Below are 20,769 nucleotides of genomic sequence, written 5' to 3'. Positions count from 1 at the left end.
TATTGAGGCAGAGATAGGAGTGATGGGGCCACAAGTAAGGGAGTGCCTGCAGCCGCCAGAATTAGCAAGGAACAGCCTCTCCCTTAGAGCCTCTGGAGGGAGCGTGGCCCTCTGACAACTTGGTTTTGGCTCCATAAAACAGATTCCAGACTCCTGGGCTCCAGAAATGCAAGGGAATAATTTCAGTGACTTGACGCCACCAAGTTTGTGGTAATTTGTTGCAGCAGCCACAGGAAATTAATACACCAGGTAATGTGAATGGTGCTGGTTTGACCAACCTGAGTCACAAGGCTACTTCTGAGCCAGTCGCTGCACACTGACAAGGTGGGACTGGGTTATAGCAGGCGGAGAGGTTCCTCAAAAGGAAGGCATAACTGGAAATAGACGCAGGAGGGACGAGGGGGCAAAAAAAAACACACAAAAAAAAACCTTCCTGTTTAAGAGAAAACAGAAAGGTTCAAAGTTAACATTTATACGCAAGAATATTAACGTGTTATGGCACTTGAGCTTTCGTGTCGCTGCGATGATGTCAAGCAGCATATTATCAGGAGGCACTGGGTTACTCAGGGACCACTTGCTAAGAGCAGATTTGTTTTTATTGTTGATCACTGGGACTTCTCCAAGTCTGACATGTCTCTTTTTGGAAAAGTTGTATGTTAAGATCACACATATTATTCTAATATAAATAAACATACTGTGTTATTAGGCTAGGGTAATAATTTGTATTTATTTATTTTATTTATTTATTTATTTTTTTTTGAGACAGAGTCTCGCTCTGTCGCCCAGGCTGGAGTGCAGTGGCCGGGATCTCAGCTCACTGCAAGCTCCGCCTCCCGGGTTCACGCCATTCTCCTGCCTCAGCCTCCCGAGTAGCTGGGACTACAGGTGCCCGCCACCTTGCCCGGCTAGGTTTTTTTTTTTGTATTTTTTAGTAGAAACGGGGTTTCACCGTGTTAGCCAGGATGGTCTGGATCTCCTGACCTCGTGATCCGCCCGTCTCGGCCTCCCAAAGTGCTGGGATTACAGGCTTGAGCCACCGCGCCCGGCCAATAATTTGTATTTATTTTCCAACATTCTTCGCAATTAGGTCTAAAATAATTTATTAATAATGCTTGCTACAGTAAAAGCTATGCCAGAGTTGATGAAGTCTATAGCACTTTCCACACCTCTCCTTGGATTCTAACTCGGTGGCCTCTGAAGGCTGTGCTCCAGGATGGCTCTGCCTCTTGTGCAGGCTTTGGCCTTGGGTAACTTACACTTTCCAATGTCAGATTCTTTATGTGCAAAATGAGGATAAGTGACTTTGCAGCATTTGTTTTGAGGATTATCTTTAAAAAAAATGTGTGACAGTATCTAGCAGAGTGCCCAGCACAAAGATGCTAGAAATACTCTATTGTGAATCCATAATCCAATAAGCACAGTTTACCTCATTGTTCCCTGCATTTGTCTGTTTATGCTTACCCACACTGAAGCTCTTCCAATGGCCCGTTTCTACTTCAGAAGATCTACTTGTAACTTCCACTTGGCTTAGCACGTTGGCGAGCAGAGGAGACTGATGTCAGGTGTGCACTGGACGTCTTAGCATGTTCTCTCCCTTTTCAAACCTTTGTAAAATGCAACATAAGATCAGTGTCAGTTCCAAGTCATGCAGGGCTAAACCTGCTTATTTATTCCAAAACTGTTTTAGATGCTAATGAGATTTCTTCAATATGACCAGGCATCACAGCCCACCTCCCCAACCTGAGATGGCTCATTTGCCTTTGTTGTGAAAGTGTCAGACTTTATTTTGAAGATTCAAATTAATAGGATCTATTAGTTAGTTCTCAGCTCTTTCATCATTTACTCTAAAAAGCTGTAGTAGGTAAGTCAGGCATAATCTCCCTTTTGGACATTTTGCTGGAGGGAAGAGGAAAGCGAGCATCGCTTGATGCATATGGAAGAGCAATCCCCAGTTAGGGGCACATCAGCCTTGTCTCTTGTTCCTGTGAGCCAGTGAGCTGCCTCTGGACCAGTCGGCAACTCAGCAGCAGCTCTGAGTTCCGAGGGGCATTTGGGAAATCTCTGGCCAGACTGGACAGGTTTGGGGGGGTTGTATTACTTCATCTTTGCCCAGGAAATTTTAGAATTCAGTTGCAGGGCTCTCAAAATTGTTTGATTGCTAGCCTTTGTTCTTTAATGAATATCTGCTTATATTCAGGGTAGCTGTCACTCCAAACATTATAAACCACATCTAAAATAAATTTTACTGGGCTTCAGGGGCTTGGGGAGATACAGAGATGAAATGCAGAGAGATGACTTTTATAGATGTAATTTAAACGTTTGCTAAAATTTAAATAAGGGAAGCTTACTATTTAATGAGGAATTTTATCCACTTTGTATATATAATTTATAGCTTGTTGCATATCACAAGATCTCACTCGTCCTACAGGAATACTTTGCATTCTGGAAATAGGTATACCAAAACCCCAAAGCATTAGAAGTAGTGGGATCATGAACAACTTTTCATTTCTTCTTTTTTCCTAGGCACGTGTCCTTAAAATTCTATATTTAACAAATGTTATGTTCATAACATGAAACATTTTGATTAATGCTTAAAAAAATTAAGAACTTTAAACAGAAACAGCAATCATGAATATGCAGCATAATGTTAGCCTTTATAGGTTAAAGCTGGAAACATTTCTAATAGCAGAAAATTGTTTAATTAAAATCTCATATCCATACAGTAGAATGCAATGATCCCTTACTTAATAAGTATATGCATTCACTTTGGGGGGAGGGAGGAAACACACTTTAAAAATTTACACAAATTTTTCTGATTATCTTGTTTTTTCATTGTTTGGTCAACAAACCGTCCATTTGACTCAATTCCAATCTTCACCAAAAACAAGTACCTTCCATCTAGGACCCAGATGGAAGGCTCACAGTATGAGAAACAAGAATGATGTTAATTAAAAGAACACCAATGTACATTATCAGGGGCCTCTTCTGAAAGTCTGACATTACTACAAACAGCCACCTTGAGACCTAGATGAAAGGGTCCTTTAAATGACGTGGAATTAATGTTGTATATATCCAGACATATTTGAAATTCACAAATTGATGTGAACATGACAGGGTAGAATTTTTGCAAGTATTTTATCTCTGAGGTTGGATAATAAAAATATGGTTCTAATAAAAAAGTAGGCAAAACTCCTTCAGAACAAAAAGTGATTGTGTCAAGCACTGTGAATGATTGTAAAATATGGGAACTCAAGATTTAGCAAAGCAGTTCCAAAGGTTAAGTCCATTTCTTGTGAATGAGTGATGCGCTCATGCGGTTACCAAGTGATCAACCTGACGAAAAGGAGAGCTCTGCTTCCACGGAGGGTTCTCCTCAGGTTGTTGTCCTCGTGGCTGGGTAGAGGAATGCCATGCTCTAGGAAAGAAGTTATCCAGTGTGGTAGGAATCCAGGACCATGACTAGAGGGACAGAATCACCTAGCCATGGTGATTAAAGTTTGCAGATAATCTAGGCTTTGTTACTTGAAGGCAGAATAGACCAAAGTGACAGATGTTTATATCCTATCTTCTTAAGTCTTCAAACACTACATATAATGAGTGAGCAGAAATGAAAAGTTACGGAGCATAAATGGAACCAATACTTAATGGAATATTTATTTTCTACGTAGCTCTGTTGTAAAAATTAAAGTTATATTAAATGTACTGACGGCAGTCAAAGTTTAATGATTATAATTTTTACTTTGCTTTAGTATAGATTTTTTTTAATGTTTCTGATAATTTTATCCCTTTTTTTGAGACAGAGTCTCTCTCTGTCACCCAGGCTGGAGTGCAGTGGCACAATCTCAGCTCACTGCAAGCTCCACCTCCCGAGTTCACGCCATTCTCCTGCCTCAGCCTCCTGAATAGCTGGGACTACAGGTGCCTGCCACCACACCCAGCTAATTTTTTGTATTTTTAGTGGAGACGGGGTTTCACTGTGTTAGCCAGGATGGTCTTGATCTCCTGACCTCAAGATCCACCCTCCTCAGCCTCCCAAAGTGCTGGGATTACAGGTGTGAGCCACGGTGTGCCCAGCCCTTATTTCATCCCATTTTTATACCAAGAAACTAAAGATAGGAATACCCATTTATGTCATTATTTTTAGATAATATACATAAAAATTACAATTAGATACATCACACACTGTATTCTTGCTTTTCCACTTGTTCTCACCTGAAAAATCTAATCAGTCATCTGTGTAACCAAGACTAGGCCTCATCATTCACCCAAAGACAGTCTGGGCCACATATCAGAAATGGAGTGTAGTTAATCTTTCTTGTTTTATCAGTGTGGTCTCTCAGCCAGCAAGCTCCTTAGGAAGGGATCTAAGTAATTCATTCACTGTGATCTTCTTAATCAAAACTAAAAGACTCAGACTTAGAGAGAATGGCACAGAATTTTTAACCCACTCTGGCTACTCTTTACATTGTTCTTACAACCTTTCTACCAACTCAGGCTCTATGCTACTTCATAAGAGCTGCAAGCCACAGAAGACATCGGATGTGACATAAAAATTCATGGTAACATGAAGAAAAATCTCCATTTGGCCGTAGTTCCAAAGAGAAGCTTCTATTTAGTTTCAATATTAAAGGATATTAAACTTGGCTTCCCCATCTACCACATCTATAAAATATATACTTCCAGGCCAGGCACAGTGGTTCATGGCTGTAATCCCAGCACTGTGGGAGGCCAAGACGGATCACTTGAGGTCAAGAGTTCAAGACCAACCTGGCGAAAGTCTGTCTCTACTAAAAATGCAAAAATTAGCCAGGTGTGATGATAAGCGCCTGTAATCCCAGGTTCTCAGGAGGCTGAGGTGGGAGAATCGCTTGGACCCAGGAGGTGGAGTTTGCAGTGAGCCGGTAACGCGCCACTGCACTCCAACCTGGGCGACAGAGTGAGACTCTTTCCCTGCCCCCTCAAAAAAGAAGACACACTTCCATATTAACTTATCTTTTATGACTTTAGGTCATATTCTTTGTTACTGAAGTAGGTCCAGAATTACAGAACTGGTCCTAGGGAGGATCTTTATTTCCTCCTAGGAACGGAGTCTAGAACTGACACAGGTGCTTCCAGCTACAGACAGGAACATCTTCCAAGTCTGTTTCAGGGACGAGTAACAGAGAAGCTCACAAATCTACCACTGAGTACATCTGCTTCCTCACGCTTCGGTTTTTCTCTATTATCCACAGTCCCTTACCTCCTCTTTTCTCTCCTCTCCCACGTGACTCTAAATCAGTTTTTATATCACAGGCATAGCTAGAATTAGGCCCCATTGCTGGGGTGCTTGTGACTGACTATCCGCTAACTAAGTGATGGCTATTTTTCAGTTTTACTTTATTTGGTTTTGGTTTTGGTTTTGGTTTTGGTTTTTAAGACAGAGCTTCACTCTGTCACCCAGGTTGGAGTCCAGTGGCGTGATCTCAGCTCATTGCAACCTCTGCCTCCAGGGTTCAAGCGATTCTCCCGCCTCAGCCTCCCGAGTAGCTGGGATTACAGGGGCACACCACCATGCCCAGGTAATTTCTGTATTTTTAGTAGAGATGGGGTTTCGCCATGTTGGCCAAGCTGGTCTCAAACTCCTGACCTCAGGTGATCCACCCGCCTCAGCCTCCAAAAGTGCTGGGATTACAGGTGTGAGCCACCACGCCAGGCCACTCTTTTTTAATCATTTAATTTCTTCAGGGACACAGAACTTTATTTTCGTTAAAACTTTGAAATCATCAAACAAACCAAAAGACAAAATCAGAGGATTTCTCTCTTATCTTATTATTTAATGTTATTACTTTTTAGAGGAAATCACATCCATTTGATTTTTTTTTTTTTTTTTTTTTTTTTTGAGACAGAGTCTCACTCTGTCACCCAGGCTGGAGTGTAGTGGCACAATCTTGGCTCACTGCAAGCTCTGCCTCCTGGGTTCACGCCATTCTCCTACCTCAGCCTCCCGAGCAGCTGGGACTACAGGCGCCCGCCACCACACCCAGCTAATTTTTTGTATTTTTTTTAGTAGAGACAGGGTTTCACTGTGTTGGCCAGGATGGTCTCGATCTCCTGACCTCGTGATCCGCCTGCCTCGGCCTCCCAAAGTGCTGGGATTACAGGCATGACCCACTGCGCCTGGCCTAGTTGATCCTTTCTTTTTAGTTCCTACTCTCTGTCTAAATACTGGGTTTTCACATAAAGATGACCACTGTAGCGGGAGACACATATATTTGTACAAATAACAGTAATTCAGAATGAAAAGTGATGTAAAAGAGCATGACTAAGCGCTATTGAACAAAAAGAAGAAGTTATAATTACTGGAGGGAGGACAGAATAAATGAGAAAGTCAAAGGGTAGGAGTTGAGGTAGGCCTTAAAGAATGGTTAGGGATATTTACATTACTATTTATCTTTGTATTTCTCTGATGTCAACATTACGTATATACAATATATATGTGTATATGCGTGACAGAATATAGTCAGATTTTAAGCGTAAAATCTGAACTGTTGTTTTCTTCTTCCCTATTTTGCTGCACTAGAGGAATGAAACGAAAAAATTTTTCCTCATCTCATGGCAGATTAAACCCTCCCTGATCTCGGGGAAAGGGTCACTAGTTTCAGGGATTGCCAATGATTCGGGCTCTTCGTACAGTGAGCCACCAGATATGCTGTGAAAGCTCACCAGGCAGGATTGGATTAGAGGGAAAAGGCCTGTGCTCTAAAGAGGGGCTGGGCACTCCCTAACTAGGAGAACACACATGCTCAGTGTTTCCAGGGCAAAGAGGACCTTCTTCCTATGCCCTGTGACTCCCTGGGGAGGTGACAGAATTCCAGAGAAGCTATATGGTATATCTAGGCGGGGATAACCACAGACTATTTTCATTAATGACACAGAGATTAGAGAGTGTATATTAACCATGTCTTTTAAAATCTGTGTTTTTAATTCTTTGACATCTTGAGGCCTTGCTGACTTATATAATAAACTCCCCTTCATATATCCATCTGTCCTGTTAGTTCTGTCCCTTTAAAGAACCCTGACTAATACACCAACCATCCAATTCAAAGTCTGCACCCCCTAACCACCTCCTTTATGGAATCTTATACTCTGGCTCACTATTCCCCTTTCCTAATCACCCCAAGGCCAGGTACAAGACAACAAGTGGCAAACTTTGTGCCCCAGAGCCCTGAAATTGTTCAAATTGGAAAATTCTTGACCTGCTTACCCTGCCTTGCTTGTTCCTTCCCACAGAAATAACAGTAAATAATAAATGCTCTTGCCCACGTTCTGTCCTCACTTCCTCTGTCTCCTGATCAATCCTTCTGCTTCCCACCGTGGTCCTATGTGGGGTGCCATGCTTCTAGGAGAAGCAAAATCTGGCATAATTGGAGACTTCAATATCCCATTTTTGATAATGGATAGAACAATTTGGCAGCAGATTAACAGGAAATCAAAGACTCGAGCAATATTATAAGCCAACTAGACTTACAAGATGTTGATAGGGGCCAGGTGGGTGGCTCACACCTATAATCTCAGCACTTTGGGAGGCTGAGGCGGGCAGATCACGTGGTCAGGAGATCAAGGTCATTCTGATCAACATGGTGAAACCCCGTCTCTACTAAAATACAAAAAATTAGCCAGACATGGGGGCACGTGCCTGTAGTCCCAGCTACTTGGGAGGCTGAGGCAGGGGAATCGCTTGAACCAAGAGGCAGAGGTTGCAGCGAGCCGAGATCGCGCCACTGCCCTCCAGCCTGGATGACAGAGCGAGGTTTCATCTCAAAAAAAAAAAAAAAAAAAAAAGACATTAATAGGATATTCCACCCAACTACAGAGGGGTACACATTCTTTTCAAGTGCAATTGTAGGATTCTCCAAGATAGACTATGTGTTAAGCCATAAAACAAGCCTCAATAAATGTAAAAGGATTGAAATTATACCTAAAATATTTTCCAATGACAATAGAGTTATACCCAGAATCAATAAGGAAATGTGAGAAATTCACAAATGTGTGAAAATTAAATACCCTCCTTTTCTTTGAGACAGGGTCTCACTCTGTTACCCAGGCTAAATGCTGTGGCACGATCATGGCTCACTGCAACCTCCATCTGCCAGACTCAAGTGATCTTCCTACCTCAGCCTCCTAAATAGCTGGGACTACAGATGTGTGCCATCATGCCCGCTATTTTTTTTAAATTTTTTTTGTAGAGATGGAGTCTTGCTATGTTGCCCAGGCTGGTCTTGAACTATTAGATTCAAGGGATCCTCTTGTCTTGGTCTCCTAAAGTGCTGGGATTACAGGTGTGAGCCACCACCACTGGCCTAATAATACATTTCTAAATAATCAATGGGTCAAAGAAGAAATCACATGGGAAATTAATTTTCACATGGAAGAAATTAAATTTTTCATTCAATTCAAAAATTATTTGAATAAAAATTAAACCACAACATCCAAAACTTATGGCATGCAGTTCAGACAGTGCAGTGTATAAAGGGAAATTTATAGCTATAAACAAGTATATTTAATACAAAAGAAAGATCTCTAGTCAATAACTGTAACATTCACCTTAAGAAAATAGGAAAAGAGAAAACTAAACCCAACCAAGTAGAAGAAAGAAAATAATAAAGATTAAAGAACAAATGAATGAAATAGAGAATAGAAAACGATAGAGACATTAATGAAACCGAAAGTTGGCTCTTTGAAAAGATCAACAAAATTGGCTAGATCAACAAAATCTTTAGCTAGACTGACCAGGATTTTTAAAAGGGAGACTGAGAGACAGAGAGAGACAGAGAAAGAAGACTCAAAGTGCTAAAACCAGTAGTGAAACAGGGAGCATCACTACTCTTCTTATAGAAATAAAAAAGTATTTTAAGGAAATACTAATGAAGAACTGTATGCCAAAGGAACCATGGGGTGACTGACAATAGATGACCCAGTAGGAACCAGTATGAACAGATAATTACTGACAAGAGGGATCCTCCTCTTATCCACACACACTTACACACCTTGACACAGTAATTTAGGTAGAATTACGTGCTGGACAGGGCTGGTGCTTAGAGGTTATATTAGGCTGAGTAACAGAAAATAAAGAATTACAATATTCCTCGTACATTTGAGACTCATACCTACTTCACTATTTTAACATATGAAAATATAGGAAACCTCAGATAATAAAATTAAGATCACTTATAATGATAACATCTAGAGAGATAGCCATTATTACTATTATAAAGTATCTACTTCTCTCCCTACTTATATGTTGTATGTAGAAATATCAGATGTAATTTTATTTTCCAGCATTCAGCTTAATTTTCATTCTAACTCTCAGTCTACAGGTAGCAGAAACAAATCTCAGCCAATTCATGGTTTCCCCCGGGGCCTGGGCTTGCATCTAAAACTTCCGAGGAGCCTGTATGGCTTATATTCCTACCTGCCCGCTTCTCAGCTTCTGATCTATGCAGGAATCCTGACCACATGGTCTCTCCAGGTCTGATTATCTCTCAGGAACCTTGGACAGGTTGACCGTGTTGCCCTGGAGTTATGGAAAACTCTTACAGTCTACATTCTTTCGCCACAACTGTGCTGTTCTCGTGGATGGGGAAATCATGCTTTCTACTGCTGCTGGACCATGAGGAATGTGGCCTGGATTCCCCATCCAGATGTCTCTTCTGCTCCTGCAGTTATTGGGCATGGAGAAAATCTGAGACCTTTCAGTTCTTCCAGCTTTGGTTCTGACTTGGGGACACAGGTCCCTTATGACGTTAGATCTCTAAACCAGTCTAGGACTATTATCACAATTATTTTATTGTATGAAAGAAGTATCATTTATTTAACCATTCTCTTGTATATTTAGATTACATTAATCCTTTATGATCATATATTATGCAGTCTTGAATATCTTTGTAATGAAAGCTTTATCTGTGTCCATTATTAAGAGAAATTCCTAGAAGGGCAATTTATGTGTCAAAGAATATGCATATTTTTAGTCTTTTCTATATTTTGCCAAATCACCCTCCAGAAGTGTAACCAATTACCTCTCAGCAACAGTGGATAAGAATTCTTACATCCCCACACCATAGATTTAGCAATAAATTATTTACACAGGGCATAGCGTTGCTATATATTTGCACACAATGTCTGTATGCTGTTCATGACTCCATAATTAAAAATATGCTTTGATAATTTGTAATCACTAGAGAACCGCTCATATAGCTAAGGGTTGAAATGATTCTTTTAAAGCTAAAAAATGAGATTATTCGTCAAACATGTGACTAAGAGATCACTTCTTGCCAGGGCTTCAACAGGTTAATGATCCACTTTTTTTCCTACTATTCATTGGGTACAGAATTTTTTTAAGTCTGTCATAACAATAATTGTTGACTGTGGTATGCAGAATGGCCCCCCAAAGAAGTTCACACTCAGATTTCTGGATCCTGTGAGCATGCTATATTAAATGGCAAAAGACACTTTGTGAATAAAATTAAGGCTAGAGACCTTAAAAGAGGGTGGGCCCTATTCTGTATTATCCAGGTAAGGGGAGATGAGAGAGATCTGAGAGTGAGAATGGTTAATGCCCTGTTGTTGGCTCTTATATGTAGACGCCCACATGCAAGAACCAGAGACACCTAGGAACTCAGTGAAGCCCCCAGCTAGCAGCCAGAAAGGATATGAGGATTTCAGTCCTACAACCATAAGGAACTGGATTTTGCCAACAGCTTGAATGGCTTCCAAGTGGATTCTTTCCAGAGCCTCCAAATAAGAGACCAGCCAGCTAATACCTTGATTTCCACCTGTACTTCTGACCTATATAACTAAGGCAATACATTTGTGTTGTTTAGGCTTCTAAATTTGTAGTATTAGTTACCACAGTGGTAGGTAATTCTTACATTTACTGAAAAAATAAATGATAAATTATAAATTAAGTAAATGCATGAACGAATGAATTTAAAGGTGATTTCAGAGTGAAAATTATATATTCTTTCCCAAAAGACCAGTGGAATCATAAGTACAGTTAATCCTGAAGGTCCTTAGAATATATTGTTTCACTTTGCTGATTCATGTCAGTTTTGTTCCATCTACAGCTTCTGAAGGAGACGATTACATGAGGTAGCCACCATCTCTCCTGCTGTGAGAATATTTATTATAGTCTTTAGTGTTCAGTGACTGTTTTGTGCTTGTGATTTCCCATGATTATCATTTGAAGAATGTGAACACTTCACATCAGCACACAAACTATTACTGTTCTTAACCGGTGAATTCAGAAATAATCACCTGCCTACACTAAATTTTTTCCCAACAGATATTTACTAAACTCCTGCTCTGAGTGTAGTTTCCTGCTAGGTTCTGAAGCTATTACAAAAGAAATACAGATAGCTCCCAAATTAAAAACTGGTTTATGTTCTAGGTTTATTTCCAAGTTAGAAGTTTCTCACTTCGAACATATTTTCACATACAGACCATACTAAAAACATTGACTCTGTAAATAAACCAGCCCACAGAAGCCCATTTAACTCAAAAGTTACTTGAACTGATAATAAAAGAATTTAACTATATTTAAGCATGTATTTTCTATGGCAAAATAAATTCAGTTTTCCAACTTGTAGTGTTAGAGCTGCAACATCCTGCCAAGAAGAACTAGTCCTTTAGCAGTGACATTAAGGATCAGAGACAACTGAAACATGGAGGAAACAGTCCTGTATTTTTAAAAATCATATGTTTGACCACTTTTTTGTCTTGTTTTTGGTTCTCTGTAGTGGGAATGCCTGTTATCCTTATGCTGGGTCATCTTGTTCTCTCTTCCATGTCTACCGCCTTCTCTCCAGTTGCTTTTACTATATCCAGATTTTCTAATTATTATTGTTAAATCTTGCCATCTGTCATCTTAGATATTTCTTCTCCTAAAAACTCTAATTGAGAGATAAGTGGGACTTAGCTTCACAGAGAAGTCAGTGCTCAGATCCAGAACTGAAGTTTCCTTAACTTTTCACGTTTTATTATTAATAAAGGTAATGCTACTCAGTTAGAAATTATCTGGGATCTTTAAGACACACCACCCACATCCATGTAACATTTTTCTACTTGGAGACAAATTATATATGTGAACTGTTTCAATATTCAGGTTGTTAGATAATTTATGTAAAATCGTATATACGGTGAGATGATATGGTATAGATGTAAACATCAGTTACACATAAGAGTTAGTGGTATAGGTAATAAATATTTCAGGAGTTAATAAAATGGGGAACTCAGTTTGTCCTCAATTCAACCATTCCATAACCCCCAAACACATGAGTGATATTCTCGCTTATAACTGTATTTCTTCCCTGTAAACGCCTCTTCTCTCATCTTTTCTGTCTCTTTATGTTTAAATCTTCTCCACTTCTATGGCCTGGCACATGCACACACTTTCTAGGAAGGCTTCGCTGGCTGCCCACCCTTAGGTAATCTGTTCTTTCTCTCATTTCCCGTAGCAGTTCATTGCTTCTTTTCTTATGACACAGAAACGTGACGCTGGATAGGTGTGTTTAGGAAAGTGCAAGGATGGACTTTGAGAAAACCAGTTGTTGAATGACTGAGCTAAGTTTAGATGTATATAAAAGAAGGAAACAGAGAGAACATTTTAGACATGGTGAAGACGATTAGAGATCATGAACAAAGGCAGAGAGGCTGGAAGTCAGAGGCTGGCTTTCTGGACAAAGAGGGTTCCTATTGAAAATGCAGAAGGTGAAAAGGAGTTGAGGAGCAGATGGTGTAGGACCTTTCCCAATGCCTCAGGGAGGAGGAGTTTGGACTTCATCCTGAAAGCAACAGGGGGCCATCGGAATGCATTGTTAAAGTGAGCATTTAGGGAAATTAATTTGGCAGCAATATGTAAGATGGATGCAGGGAGCTTATTAAAAGGATATTTTGGTAATATGAGGATAGCAGGTATAAATTTTAAAGGCCCTATTCAAGTATGCAACAACAACATAAATAAAACCCATAACTGTTCTATAATTCATTTCTCCAGTGCTGTTTCCATTTGACTTGCTGCAGAAAATTTAGTCTAGTCACTTCCAGGTAAAATGAGTCCAATTCTGCGTTTTCTCAGCGTTTTGAACTCCATCAATTCAAGACGGTTTGGAGAAGGTAGGAAGGTAGGAGTGAGAGACATTCGTTTCAGCCCTCACACTGTGGTGGAGGCTGCTACCACAGTCCCCATCTTGTTTGTCCTTTGTGTAGGACATATGAGTGTCCCCTCAGACCCAGGCTGGAGGTCATGGGAGCAAAGTCGGCCCACACGGAATCCTCCTTGGGGGAGCTTCCCTCACGCGAGCTGGGAGATACTTTGTAGGTCCTTCTCTTAAATAACCTGGGTTCCCTCTCGGAGGGCCACGGGAATTTTGACACTCCGTCAACACCACTCCAGCCCATGGGCACTAGGCAAATTGTCTCCAGCTGACCACAGGAGTGGGAGCCGCACTGCCATTTTCTCCCCCAGCTGCTTCTCCATGACTGCAGCGCGGCCGGTGCGGGTTTCTCTGCACATTTCACTGTCTGCTGTCTTCCAGTCCCACTGAGTCAGAAGAACTTTCTTTTCATGGGTCTGTAAACTTAAGTAAGGGGATCTATTCTGTCCCCTCTCAGGACTCATCCTGAGGAAGCAGAAGGCAGGGCACATGCTCCCCATACACACATTTAACTCTGTCTCTTTTTCCTTGCCAAACCCTCCCCTCATTTCCCTCTTTTCCAGCTTAGAGATTCTTCTTTTTCTAGTCTGGCTAAGAGAGTCTTTCCTATGGATCCAAATCTTTCAGTATTACCTCAAGACCAGAGAGTTTTGAATTTAAGGATCAGGCATGAGTTGCCTTTGCTGCCTTTCGTTACTTCCACAGGGACCATGGGTGTCTCCGGTCTCCCTCTCTAATTGGGGGAAGGATCTTAGGGAACAAGTGAATTGATTTAGGTGAGCATAGGAGCAGGTGTGGGTATTTTGAAATACTTTTTTTGCCACATAATAATGATGTCCTCAGGGCCTAGTCTAGGGAGACAAAAGAATAAGAAGGAAATATACATTGGACTTGAATGGAATATTAAAAGTAAGATAGAGGTAGAGAATTTGAAGAAAGTTTTCAAGATTTTGTGCCTGAGCGAATGGGAAATGAATGATATTGAGGGGATAAAATGAGAATGAGAGAGCGACAAACTAGGTGCACTACTGAACCTGGGTGACAGCAGCACACTGAGCAACACAACACTATGGAATGGAATGTACGCTAATTTTATTAGGGATTTAAGAAAAGCAGTCTCTGGAGGAGCAATTCCCCTGATCCAACTCACTAAGGATGGTTTGGAAATGAGCATATCCATTCATTAATGTACCCTGGGGATTGTATCTAACAGGATGACTATTAGTGGTGACCACTGGGCCACTCAGATGGGAGCTGGTGCTTGGCCAATGGTTAAATGAGGTGGTTCATCAGTGATTATAGAATAAGAGCAGACGGATGATTCGGCTGTAATTAGGGGCTGTCCAACCATAGAATAAGATGAATTGCTGTTCTTGGTCCTCAGAATATTTCTAAGATACAGAAAAGTCTTTAGAATCAGAGCATTTCCTCTGCTAGAGAGTGTGAGTACACACTGACAAATTCTACTGTACCGTTCATTTTCTATATTCTTTATCTGTCATCCCAAACCTCTGTCATTTCGTTATGACAGTTTGCAATTTCTTAAATTACTGCTAATCTTCCACTAGTTACATTTTAAATTGACGACTTCCCTTTTAAGGAAGCATACTAGACCCCTTGGTGAGACTTAGAAAGCACCCTCAAATTGCTAGCAATATGCTTGTGAATCATCTCTTGGGTGGCTTATTTCCTGGGATGATTTCTGCAGATGGCTAATTTTACCTATTTTATGTTGATTTCTGTTAGCGCTAACCCCTAAGCATGGCAATATCGGATTGTCCTGATTTTAGCTTATACATTTTTGTTGTTGCTATTCCTTAGCTTTCCCTTCTAAATTTTCATCTTTCTGGCATCTTCTGGAATTTAAAAGGAAGGTAATGGGGTAGAGTTGAATTCCATTTGGGATATATTGAGAATTTGATGTGTATTCCATATTGAGCTAATTAGAATAAAAATATATGAACTGTAGAGACTTGAAGGGGTCAATACATAATAGTTTTTTCTTTCCTTTCCTAGTTTTTGTCTTCTCCAAAGAGGAATTAAGACCTAGACATGGGGAAGATGGAGGTGAAAAGAAAAAGCTTTATTACTCTGTCCCAAGTGCTTAGAACAGTGCCTGGAACATAACAGGTACTTAATAAATATTTAGTGGATGAACAAATGTGTAAAAGCTGGATTGGGCCAGACACACGGTGGCTCACGCCTGTAATCCCAGCACTTTGGGAGGCCGAGGTGGGTGGATCATTTGAGGTCAAGAGTTCAAGACCAGCCTGGCCAATGTGGTGAAACCCTATCTCTACTAAAAATACAAAAACTTAGCCAGGTGTGGTGGTGGGCACCTGGAATTCCAGCTACTCAGGAGGCTGAGGCAGGAGAATTGCTTGAACCTGGGATGCGGAGGTTGCAGTGAGCCAAGATCGCACCACTGCACTCCAGCCCAGGTGACAGAGTGAAACTCCATCTTAAAAAAAAAAAAAAAAAAAAAAAAGCTGGATTAAAGAACACAGCTTAATGTAAAATCTAATTGACTTCCTAATAATTTACTCCAGAATTAAACTCACCCATCCCCTCCCGGGCAGACCTGGACAGCCCCAGACCTCATCTGTGCTGCTGAGAGAGCAGAGGAGAGCTCCCCTAGCAGGCAGCTAGGTTTCTTCCTCGCAATGGGAGGAGCAGTGAGAAGGGGGAGAGTGGCTGGGAACATTATTCTGAGGGGAACCCCCTCATGGAACAAGAGAGCGAGGGATGAATTCTCCTTTATAACAGTCCCAGATTTTGGCTCTTTTAAATCGTGGAAACGAGTTGTTGAATGTGTAATCAAACAGAAACTGCCCAACACTGGGGAATATAGGAAAAGACTTAAACAGATAAGTTTTTCTCTATTTTTTTTTTTTGAAATGGAGTCTTGCTCTGTCGCCCAGGCTGGAGTGCAGTGGCGCGATTTCGGCTCACTGCAAGCTCCGCCTCCCAGGTTCACGTCATTCTCCTGCCTCAGCCTCCCGAGTAGCTGGGACTACAGGTGCCGCCACCACACCTGGCTAATTTTTTGTATCTTTAGTAGAGACGGGGTTTCACCGTGTGAGCCAGGATGGTCTCCATCTCCTGACCTTGTGATCTGCCCGTCTCGGCCTCCCAAAGTGCTGGGATTACAGGCGTGAGCCACCACTCCAGGCTCTCCATTTTTTAAATTGTGGTAAAATACAAGTAATATAAAATTCACCATCATCTTAACCATTCTTTTTTTTTTTTTTTTTTTTTTTTTTTTGAGACAGAGCCTGTCATTCAGGTTGGAGTGTGGTGGTGCGATCTCCACTCACTGCAATCTTCGCCTCCAGGGTTCAAATGGTTCTCCTGCCTCAGCCTCCCAAGTAGCTGGAATTACTGGCGTGCACCACCACGCCTGGCTAACTTTTTGTATTTTTATTAGAGACGGGGTTTCACCATGTTGGCCAGGCTGGTCTGGAACTCCTGGCCTCGAGTGATCCACCTGCCTTGGACTCCCAAAGTGCTGGGATTACAAGAGTGAGGCACTGCACCCGGCCACCATTCTTAAGTATATAGTTCAGGCCGGGCGCGGTGGCTCATGCCTGTAATTCCAGCACTTTGGGAGGCCGAGGCAGACGGATCACGAGGTCAGGAGATGGAGACCATCCTGGCTAACACGGTGAAATCCCATCTCTACTAAAAATATAAAAAATTAGCCGGGCGTGGTGGCGGCGCCTGTAGGCCCACCTATTGGGGAGGCTGAGACAGGAGAATGGCCTGAACCCGGGAGGCGGAGCTTGCAGTGAGCTGAGATCGCGCCACTGCACTCCAGCCTGGGTGACAGAGCGAGACCCCATCTCAAAAAAAAAAAGTATATAGTTCAGTGCTGTTAAGTACATTTATTTCGTTGTGCAACCATCACCACCATTCATCTCCAGAACTCTTTTCATACTGCACGTCTGAAACTATATACTCATTTGATAATAACTTCCTATTTCTCCCTGCCCCCACTCCCTGCAACCACCATCCTACTTTCTGTCTTTAAGAATTTAACTATGAGAGAAGGAGATTTTTAAAAATCAGCATTATCACAAATAAATGCTGGATTGGAAGACAAAGCTTAGATGTGCGGACACAATAAACTTCTTAGCTCTGAGTAACTCTTCAGAATTAAGTTCACTCTACTATGTCCCAACCACAGATTCCTCCCATCCCATCTACTTCTCCCACCCAGGCTGCTGGAAGCTTGGGTGGAGTTAGACCCCTCTCTGAGCAGGCAGACCTTGAGGAGGTGCCCAGAAAGACCTGCCCCATCTCCAGGAGGATGTGACAACTCTTTATAGGAAGGAGGAAATGGGGTGGAGATGGGAGAGGCCAGGAGTCTTCCTCTGATGGAAAGCCCTTCATGGGATCATAAGGTCAAAGAATTTCAGAAAATGTGGAAAAACGGCCCAGAAATTTAATCTTCCTCTCACACTAATCACTGTCCAACCCCAAAACAGGAAATCCAAAGCTATGACAATTCGGGAGGACGATGGCAATTAGCTGGAGGTTATATCACTGTAGCGTCGAGTTTATCCACCTAAAATTAAAAATAAAAGAAACTGCCTTACAAGTTTATTACAGACAACTTTCATATATGTTTGCCTCTAAGTTGATTTTTTTTTTTTTTTTTGGTATTACAGAAAGAGTGGGTAAAAATTCTACAATCACAGGCTAAACAGACTATTATCCCCAAGAAATCACTTTGCCAACCCAAAGTGAATCATTGGCCTGTGTAAGCTGCTGTCTAGATAAACGATGTTAAGACGTTTCCAAAAATCTGAGACAGAACTGGGAGAGGGAGAGGGGATGAGCCAAGTAGCTTTGTCTTTCACTATTAGAACTTGTAGGCGTTTCTTTCCTAACAATAATGGTTCCTGTTTTGTCTCAGAGTAACAGACATCCAAAATGCTTCCTAGCGCTTCTTTTCTCTCAAAGTTGTTCAAAATTTTGGTTGAAGCTGAAGCCAACAAAAGATGTACTAGTAAAGGGCACTTGGTGTGGTCCTACGAAGCAGAGAACATCAATGAGGCATTTTCACCACAAGAAGCATTGTCTCTGGTTTATTAAACATCCTGCTTCTATTACCAACACACTGAAAACAGCAGATGATGCAGGCATTTGGGTTTTGGTTAACTTGAAATGGCTGTGAATTATTTTTTCTGAACACCTTCTTAAAGATTTTTTATACTTGCATAAGTTAGAATTCAGGGATAGTATTAGGTTGGAAACCTGACTGACCAGCAGTTGGAGGACTGACTTTCCTGGGAAAATGCCAAATGCCTGAATCTCTCAGACATTCCCCAGGTATTTCATCAGGTCTCCCCAGGGTTTGCTTCCCTCTTTGCAGAAGACTGCATTACATTCCACATTCCAAGAACCTTAAAAAGAATAGCCATGTTGTTCAAGCTGTGATGTAAAAAAAGTATTTTCCCTACAGGGAGAGCTGCTCTCATGAAATCCACTCTTGCAGGCCACCCATGGTTTCACAAAAAGATACTTTTGACAGGTGGCCCTGAAATATAGTTCTTATACTTATGATACATGATATTTTGTCTTAAAGCATGATATTTTGTCTTTAAACAGAAACCAGTGATTTACACCTTGAACACTAGCCTGGGACAATAAGAGTTCTTGCCCAAGACCTACTTTAGGAAGAACCAAGTCGAATTCACAGCTTCTGTGCTCTTAGGTGCAGGCTCTGTTCTCTTCCTTGACAATGATGCTCTGTGTGACTCTTTGTTCATTTCCCAGGATGGGGAGAAAAGAGACAGCACAATCAGATAGGGAAGTCCCCTCTGGGTGACCCTCCTCGCATCCAAAAAGCACTGTCCCACTTCCCTCAGCTCCCTTATTCCCCTTGCCTTAGGGCCTGCCTGTTGCCCTTTGAGTCATTCTTAAGAAAACCATAGAAAGCTGCGAGGGAGCTGACCTGTTGGATCCCACCAGCAGATGCGTGTTGCTGCTATCAGCCTGAATTTCAGAAATCTCCAAGGCAAATCTTCTTGTTAGGCATTTTATTCTCTATTAAAGTACTGACACATTTTGTACAATTGCCTTCTGAAAGAGGTTATTTCACCATTAATGGACTTTTTAAGCTGATCTGCAATTCAGCTAAATAAATAAGTGGTGAAGACACGCAGGCTCAAAACACATTACTCTTCACAGGAATTAAATTAGTGCTTTGAAAATTTCAGCTTTTAGGAGGGTGTTCTTTGTCCTTCTGTAGTCCACTAAGCAGGGACCAAGAATCATAAATAAATTGAAGTAATACATTGAGAACATTGTTTCAGTTGAAGATGTATTTTTTCCCTAGACTTGAAGGTATTCCTTCTTTTGCATATTGTTAAAAGTTTCCATTTAATATGAATATTACACTAAGGGTACCTATGTACTTGGGTCTGGGCTACTTTCTGTTAACCATTGCTGAGGTATGTGACCTTTAGCTATGGGAAGCTGGAATAGCACCAGACTCTCGGTAAAAAGAACAGCAAAACTTTGCTAGTTTACATAGTTTCTGTGAATATCAGTTTCCTTATTTCTTTTTCTTTTTTTTTTTTTTTTTTTTTTGAGACAGGGTCTCGCTCTGTTGCCCAGGCTGGAGTGCAGTGGCGTGATCTCAGCTCACTGCAAGCTCCGCCTCCCAGCTTCACGCCATTCTCCTGCCTCAACCTCCCGAGTAGCTGGGACTACAGGTGCCCGCCACCACACCTGACTAATGTTTTGTATTTTTAGTAGAGACGGGATTTCATGTGTTAGCCAGGATGGTCTCGATTTCCTGACCTCGTGATCCACCCACCTCGGCCTCGGCCTCCCAAAGTGCTGGGATTAGAGGTGTGAGCCATCACGCCTGGCAAATTTTGCCATATTATACTTTAAAGTTTCTTTTTTCCTAGTGATTGTGCTAGGGTTTATCATATACATCTTAACTTACAAAAATCACACTGGAATGACCGTGGTTTGGGTAGGGCTCTATTTCTCTTTTTCCCTAACCATGCCCAGCTATTAAACACTAGTGACTGCTGATTTATTGCTCTATGGTTTTACTTTTTCTTTTTCTTTTTCTTATTTTTGAGAAGGAGTCTTGCTCTGTCGCCCAGGCTGGAGTGCAGTGGCACGATCTCAGCTCACTGCAAGCTCTGCCTCCCGGGTTCACGCCATTCTCCTGCCTCAGCCTCTTGAGTAGCTGGGACTACAGGCGCCCGCCACCGCGCCCGGCTAATTTTTTTGTATTTTTAGTAGAGACGGGTTTCACCGTGTAAGGCAGGATGGTCTTGATCTCCTGACCTCGTGATCCTCGCACCTCAGCCTCCCAATGTGCTGGAATTACAGGCATGAGCCACGGCGTCCGGCCTGCTCTATTGTTTTCAGTTATCCCCTGGGGGCATAAGAAGTTAGTCTGTATCTTGAATTTCCTCACAGTTGCCTCAACACAACCTCTACCGTTCTTGAAGTTAGGTTTAAACTTAGGTTTAAAGTTAGGTTTAAACACTTAGGTTTAAACTTCTTCATGCTCTGCTGCAGATTGGGAAGAGATTAGGAGTTATCCTTT

At 41.6% G+C, this 20,769-nt stretch overlaps 1 long non-coding RNA gene across 1 annotated transcript in view; it reads right to left on the bottom strand.

Annotated features, from left to right (window-relative positions):
- Positions 1-291: 291 nt before the first annotated feature.
- Positions 292-20,769, bottom strand: part of LOC139360154 (uncharacterized) — an 83,092-nt gene continuing 62,614 nt past the window's right edge. Inside the window, exons 2-3 of the long non-coding RNA XR_011617325.1 lie at positions 1,462-1,604; positions 292-374 (exon numbers count right to left, since the gene is read on the bottom strand). This is a non-coding gene — a long non-coding RNA (uncharacterized lncRNA). The remainder of the gene's footprint in view (positions 375-1,461; positions 1,605-20,769) is intronic.

This window comes from Macaca nemestrina, chromosome 19 (assembly GCF_043159975.1).
Source record: "Macaca nemestrina isolate mMacNem1 chromosome 19, mMacNem.hap1, whole genome shotgun sequence".
In the NCBI taxonomy this organism is placed as follows: Eukaryota; Metazoa; Chordata; class Mammalia; order Primates; family Cercopithecidae; genus Macaca; species Macaca nemestrina.
The sequence above is the reverse complement of the archived record's forward strand: the minus strand, read 5'-3'. Positions and strand labels throughout refer to the sequence as shown.